Source organism: Ranitomeya variabilis, chromosome 3 (genome assembly GCF_051348905.1).
Source record: "Ranitomeya variabilis isolate aRanVar5 chromosome 3, aRanVar5.hap1, whole genome shotgun sequence".
Lineage (NCBI taxonomy): Eukaryota > Metazoa > Chordata > Amphibia > Anura > Dendrobatidae > Ranitomeya > Ranitomeya variabilis.
In genome coordinates this window covers 397032044-397039549 of record NC_135234.1, presented here as the reverse complement: position 1 = coordinate 397039549, position 7506 = coordinate 397032044, and the positions used below count along the sequence as shown (strand labels likewise).

Sequence of the window (7506 nt, the reverse complement as noted above, 5' to 3'; positions counted from 1 at the left end):
GATTTACATTGATTAGTGACCTCCGGCTTGTTCCAGAAACACTGGAGCAATCCTGTAGGTCACAAACTGCGGGAGACCGACAGGAGCAGTGGTGATAAAAGGAAAAGACGGTGACAGGTAAGTGTGAGAGTAGGTGCAAGGGGCCTTAGAATCAAAGCCCCACTCCAGTGATAAACTGAAAAAAAACACTAGAGTGGTGCTTTAAAAACCTTTAATGAATGCACTAAATGCCGTAAAGGAAGGGTGCCTTGGAATATTCTTAGAAAATATATAAAAAAAACTGTGTAAATTGTATTTCTCATTTTTGGGAGACATTTATCACGTTGAACATTCTGTCTCCCAAAAGTCCGCATTCATTCGCAATCTTCTGCACATCTTGCCTACTCTCTTTACCATCTGCCTCTGCGATTCTTATAAATGTGCTTCTATTTTTAAGTCAGAAACAGGAGAGTTGCTTGTTCGACCTCCAGCCTGGAATTCTGCAGAATTAAAAATGCCACAAAGATCACAGTCTTCTGGAAACAAAGGAGCAATTTATGGACTCACCTATTCTAGTTCACCAGGGCTATTTGTGCTGTTTTCTACTGAGCGGAGCACGTAAACAGCCTAATTTTCTGTAAAATTCATCACAGTTTAGCAATGATACTGTAAGAAGCGTGGGGTGGGTCTGTGGTTCATGGCAATTACCCAGGGGGAGGTGGGAGTAGAATCAGTCGTCTGTCTGCAGCTACTGATTTACAGAATACACAGTGGACAGGAGTGAAGGAGGAGGAGAGAGATTAATAAAGAAGAAAAAAAAAGTCACTGTACACCTGAACAAGGAGTGGTTGAGCCAGAAAAACAGGATCACGTTATAGTTTCAATATGGCGATGAACTAACTCTGGAGGATAGGAACTACATCTGATTTTACACAGAAATTCAGTCACTAAACACCGGGGATCATCATGGTGAAAAGGAAGAAGAGGTGTTGAGTGTAAGAAAAGCAGAGATTTTACCTATTTCAATTCGTGAGGAAATCTATCCACTTTCTAGCTGTAAGCACAGGTAAGCGATAAGCTTCTCTGCTTTTATCTAACATTTTATAGCCAATTTTAGATTTGTACGGATTTAACAGTAATCTCTGTTTAATTCTAAAAATAAGTTTCTTCTTCGAAATCTTACCATATACTTGTTTCTCTTAGACTTAACTTCCACACTGTACAGCAAAACTTCCTTGTTACAGAGCCACACAGTTCCGAACAGTTTTCACCTGAAATCTCTGATGAAAGTTTTTATAGTTGCTGTGTCTTCCGTATGGGTGAACTCATTAAGCGGGATATGCCCATAAGGTTTCCACAAAATCTTATCAGAACTGTGTGATATCTTCTAGATGCAATGATCCATTTTTGCATCTGTGGTGTTGAAATGATAGGATGGGACTAACCCAAGTCTTCTTACTTCTCGTGAAAATATTTTTTTCACCTATAAATTAATTATTGTTAGTCAAATTCATACCATGCCTGTAGCCTTTTGAAGATTCTGATGATCAATAATCTATTATGAGACTGGCTGCAGATTTTTGTAGCGTGATCAAATATTTCTTGTGTTAATCAATGAAATTATTTATTACTAAAAAATATCCCAATGTTGAAAAATATTATAATAATATAATTACAAATATTAGAATATGCATATACTTATAGAAATATTATGATAATTCATATAATTGCAAATATAATAATATTATTAATAATAATTCATGTTTACAAAAATAAAATTTGACTTTATAGCATGCTTAGCCCAGGTTCTGACAGAGAGCTGCTTCATTATCATTTCCCTAAAATTTATGGCTAAAATGTGCATTAATTCATAGAGTTGTGTAAAAAATGGTTTTCTTGTAATTTTGTAAATTATCATTCTGAAATGTTCCTAGAACTACTTTTACAAGCGATGCTTACTAAATTTCTAACTATGGGTTATAAATTATGCCCTAGAAATGATGACGTTCCAAGCCTCATTGGTCGTATGGAATCACTAAAAATCCCACCCATTACTACAGTGGATAGAGCGGTGCATAGCCAGAGCGTGTGAATGTAGCCTTAAGCTATAATATTGAAGTACTATATTAAGCAGAATATTCTATACAGAATGATTAATTAAAATGATGGTTAGTAATTTGTATCTAACACTGCATGCAATGTAAAACCACAATGCTTTTCCATCCAAGAATAATATTGGGTCACGATTACTATAAAGCTTGATCTGTAATTAAATACAATGTCATTTCAGCTATCCATATGCTACCCGTCATATACCACAGCACAACTACATTAAATTGCACCAGCTATGCTAAAAAATATATAATAAAATGACTTTACAAAAACAGATCGACTTAAGACAGGACAGGCCAACCTTAATGGATTTGTACATTTCCTTTTCTTTAATACATACCTATTATCTAACATCTTACTGATAATGCTAACCTAAAGTAAATATTGGGAAATCCTTTCCCTCTGTCATAAAACTTGCAACTGTAGTCATTATAATGAGTGCTTAAGAGCAAAATCCATGTTCATAAAGGAGCCGTGGGGTAGTGATGGTTGTCTTCCTTATTGGTGACCGTACACATTAGATCGAAGCAGGTTGATGGTTGAAGACCTGTTGAAAGAAGGCAGTCATACATATATTAGTCTATATTGCCCAATACAGTTGTTAAGACTGACCATACATATTGAAGGGAGAAAAGATATTCTGTCTGACTATTGGCCGAACGTTTCAAACAAGGCCAACTTCATTCCAAATAATGACGATTTGTTGTTGGCTAGTTATATTGGTTGCTCACTGACAAATGTTTGGTTGAATCATATCAAAATATGTTTTCAATGGTGAGAGGGATGAAAACAGCAGCATATCTCTCCCAATAATCAGTTGGCCAGTACCCCTATAAACAGATTATTGACCGAACCTGTGAAAATAGTTATAGTCTGTCATCATTAATCCAATGTATATATGCATATGCAAGGCTGAAGGAGTTAAGAGGCCCTCATTCACATCTGATGGTTAGCCGGTTCCACTGAAATTAATGGGTTTGGACAATTTTAACCAATGTATGGTGAAGCCTTTAGAACTGCTCTGACTGAAACTCCTGTCACCAGTCAAAAATGTCCAAGTCCATATCTTTATCTTAAGTACCAGCAACAGAAAAGCCCTTTAACTCTGCCCTTTAGTACAGTGGATGAGAGCAAAGCCTCCTTAAACAGAAGATACAGCATTTACCTCAATCACAAGCCTAGTGAAAAAGAAGGTCAATCCTCATTTAAGGATAATGGGTGGAAACATGTAAATTAGTGGACGATTAGCTGCCACTGTTGAAATGAGCCATGGAAAGACTTTGACTTGTATTTAGGGTGAGAATAAAGTACCACAATTAAGAGATGTTCAAATTTAGACATTTAGAGCATTCCCATTTAGGTCTTCTATTCCAATTCTAATGATGTACAATAACAAATTGTATTGTGGTACCGTGTTAGCCAGAAAAATCAATGTGAATACTTTTCTGCCCAATGAAAGCTCTGAAAGCTTGCAAACATATTATTTTCTGGTTAGCCAATAAAGGTATCACTCCAAGAATACTTCTCTCATCATTGGGCAGAAAAGTATTCACATTGATTCCAATTCTAAGAATCACTTCCTTGATTATAGGTCTCAATGTTCCCCATAGATGATCCCCCAGGACAGAAAATCTTCTATGAATATTTTTTTATTTGAGCAAAATGGGTTTCGAGGAAAAATCTTGAACACTGCCAATTTAATGTTTTTGGGGTCAGTCAATATTCCCTTGGAGATAACTCCCAGTCTCTCAAAGGATTTTTTATGGGGGAAGTGGTTTTTAAGTAGTTTGAGTATCAAACTGTTCACTTTCATATTCTATGCTATACAAGCTGTTTTCCCACATAAGACTTCCCCCTCAATTGGTCCCACGTAATGAAAAACATGTTGCCCAGTAAAGATATGCAGAAGAATTGAGAGGCTTTATGGGTTAAGACGAAATCTTATGGGTATAATCAAAATCATTGCCAGCTGACAGTTTTCTAGTCTATAAATGGCATTCTTAAGAGCGGTTAAAGTAACTTAACCCTCACTCTGAGTTTACAAGCTAAGCAGAACTGAGCTTTAAAGTAAATAAGTCAGAAAATGATAGTATGTATATGGGTTTCATAAATGCAGATGTGAGTATAGCTGTATATATTATGAGCAAGATTTCTCTTGGATATAAAACAAAATGTACTTTGATCCCGAGTACTGCTATTGAGCAACACTGTAGCTAATGTAACATGGCTATTTACCCTACGTATCGAACTGTAAGCCTCCTCTAAAGAATTGCTCTGTAGTTTCAGCAAATTATGAGAATAGCTTTCAAGCTTTCAAGGTATTGTCTTGTGAAAATAACCTCTTTGTTCAGAGAAAAACACAGTTTAATATCGGCAATGGTGACTCGTTGGACAAACAGGTACCCAGCGGTTTCCTGTTGCTCCGGGTCAGCGGACAGAAAGACACTGCCAGGGACCTTTCTGTCCAACTAGTCTCCCATGCGGCTTAGTCCTGGCGGCTATTATACTATTTATTTTACACTGTGGCGTTTCAGACTCAAACATATGACCTGTCAGGTTCCCTTAAAGGTTCACTATCCAAATAACATACCCTTAAAGAACTTAAATAATACAATAATTTGTTTCCCAAATAGTTTGATCATAGAGCATTGGGTAATGGTGAGTTTAGGTTGGCACTAGGATTCCTATCTGTTGTAAACACTAGTCGAAAGCTCAGTTTGCCTTTTCCTAAATATAACCTTGTTCCCATGTAGGAAAAAGGGCAGTGACAATTACTAAATGCACCACAAAATTACATTCTGGCATGGAATCTTGTTGGAAATATTATTCATGTGCCACATAAGTTCATTGCACAAAATGCCATGAGACGATCTTACAAGGGTGCATGGCTCACCAATACTGGCAAATGTTGAGTTTCTAAATTTCATAATGAGCAATGAGTAACATTATTTATAAAACTTTTATGATTAGATTAGTCCAAAATGCATCAGACTTCTTTAAGCAAACGGCATGACTGGTGTTTCATACACCTGTGTTCATGATGTGCATGCTGAAGTAAGATGCCTCTAATTCATTAAGAGGCACATGCTACTTAATATGTAAGGTACATCTTATCACTTGCATGCGCCTGGCTATAAATATTTCACCAATCAAAGGCTTTAGTACGTTTGTGGGGTAAATTACACCACTAATGTGTCATAACTTTTGAAGAATTTGTTGGGCAGACATCACCACACTCCTTCCAGTCCATGCTCTTCCCAGATCTTACTGGGACTGGCATGGAAACACCAAAAGTCGTAACTCCAAGTTGCACAAAATGTTGAGACTTTTTAAAAGTATTTTACTCCAGAAATGTGGCGAGAATACTTCGATGAATCAAAGCCTGTTATGATCAGGTGGCCTAAGAGCAGCATGAGACGTACTCCGGAGAAGGTGGTACCTGTACTGACCGCAGACCCTGAACTTAACACCGCAACTAGAAGTAGCCGTGGAATGTACCTAGCACTCCCTGGACATCTCGACACAGCCGGAGGACTAATTACCCCTAGAGATAGAAAAGGGAAAACTATCTTGCCTCAGAGAAAATTCCCAAAGGACAGACAGCCCCCCCACAAATATTGACTGTGAGAGGAGAGGGAAAAAACATACACAGACTGAAATCAGAATTTAGCAAAGGAGGCCACTTCTCGCTAAATAGAAAGGATAGGACAGAGTACTATGCGGTCAGTATAAAAACACTAGAAAATATCCACCACAGAAAATACAAAAACTCCACAGCTAACTAAAGATATGGAGGGTGTATCTGCATCTCCAGAGATACCAGCTTGGCTAAACAAATCCTTATACAGACCAAGCTGGACAAGACAAAAAACATGGAAAAGAACTGAACAATCAGGCCACAGCATATGGACAGCAAAAAAACAAGGCCAGAACTTATCTTTGTTGAAAAGAACTGCAAAGCAGGAGAGACCAGGCAGAGATGTGAATCCTCCAGGAACAATGGACAACTGGCACTGACTAAAGGGTGAAGCAAGACTAAATAGCCCAGTCAGATTTGCAGAAAGTGAACACACCTGATAAATGCTGCGATTCAGAGACAGCAGCGCTACCACTTACAACCACCGGAGGGAGCCCAAGAGCAGAATTCACAACAAAAGCCATGATGGCTCTACTGTTGGCACACAATATTGATGCACTGCAAAAGACACTTGTACATATGAACATATTAAAAACTTCATCAATCTTAATCAAAGTTTTATTCTTAGTATAATTTACACCAGGATTATGATAAAATATAATAAAAACAGGGTAGGAAAGCTGCCAAAGCTAGATCTCCATGCCCTTGCACTATCCCAATGTTAGTAAGATATATCTCTATTCTCTCACCAGGTAATAACTTCACAATCATAGCGATACTTATTGGGCAATCTTTGTATGAGGTGTCAAACTCTTCTCTTGCACAATGATGACTCATGGAACCATCCCTCACTTCATTTACCTCAATAAGGGTTGCTTGCAACCATTTTACAATTCGTGAATAGCTTTGGTTACTTATAGAGTCACTTGGGGAATGAGTCATTGTGAAATTAATATATTTTGACTCTTGGCCGATACTAAGAAAACAGAGTTGTATTTCAGTGTAGAAAGTCTTTCATAATGTGAGACTGTCCATCACAATTAGCCTTGAGGGTAACTATACAGAAAAAAAATCACACATTGCTTCTGCCTCTCAATTTTTGACCCAATGATGTGGGGTGGGTTTGATCTGTCACTGCTGGCTTGCTCCAAATTCATGTGAACAGTTCAAAGGAATCTGAAAAGCACTGGGCTATATGTTGAGCAATAGAGACAACTGCATACAGTACTTAATGTCTTCCAGTATATTCTTCTGGAGACGTAGGTGTCTCACATCTGAATCCAGAAATACTGGTTACTGGACATCAGCAGGTAATGCTCTATGTCTTTCTAAATGACTCAGGTGTTCGAGATGAAACAAATGATGCAGTTAGAAGATTAACTGGTACGTTGCAGATCGTGTAACCAAGGTTTTCCTCACAGTCACTGAAATGTTAAATATAATTTACAGTTGACTTCTATAGGCTGGAAACAAGGTGAAAAGTTAATATACAATTGTAATATCTCAACATATCTGCCAGGAGCTATTACCACTGTGCACTGCAAATTCAACCTGGTGATTATGAATCATTAACCTATTCGGATTTTGTGCCGAGTCCAAACAACAAATGGGAAGTGTATAGCTGTAACACAGGTCATGTTCCACGGAGGTTTCATAAGTACACCTGTTTACTGTATCCATAATGTGTGCACAGCAAAGCAAACACAAGTTTTCTCATATCTTGAAGATTAAAACTTTTAAGGCTTTATTTTTCTAGTGAATTTTTGCTTGTAGGCATC

The 7506-nt window shown here is 37.6% G+C and overlaps 1 protein-coding gene across 1 annotated transcript in view; it reads left to right on the top strand.

The window, feature by feature from the left end:
• The first annotated feature begins 732 nt into the window (after positions 1–732).
• The window catches only part of NCMAP (non-compact myelin associated protein), a 134769-nt gene continuing 127995 nt past the window's right edge, over positions 733–7506 (top strand). Inside the window, exon 1 of the mRNA XM_077296131.1 lies at positions 733–1045. The gene's annotated coding sequence lies outside the window, so the exon portion shown is untranslated. The remainder of the gene's footprint in view (positions 1046–7506) is intronic.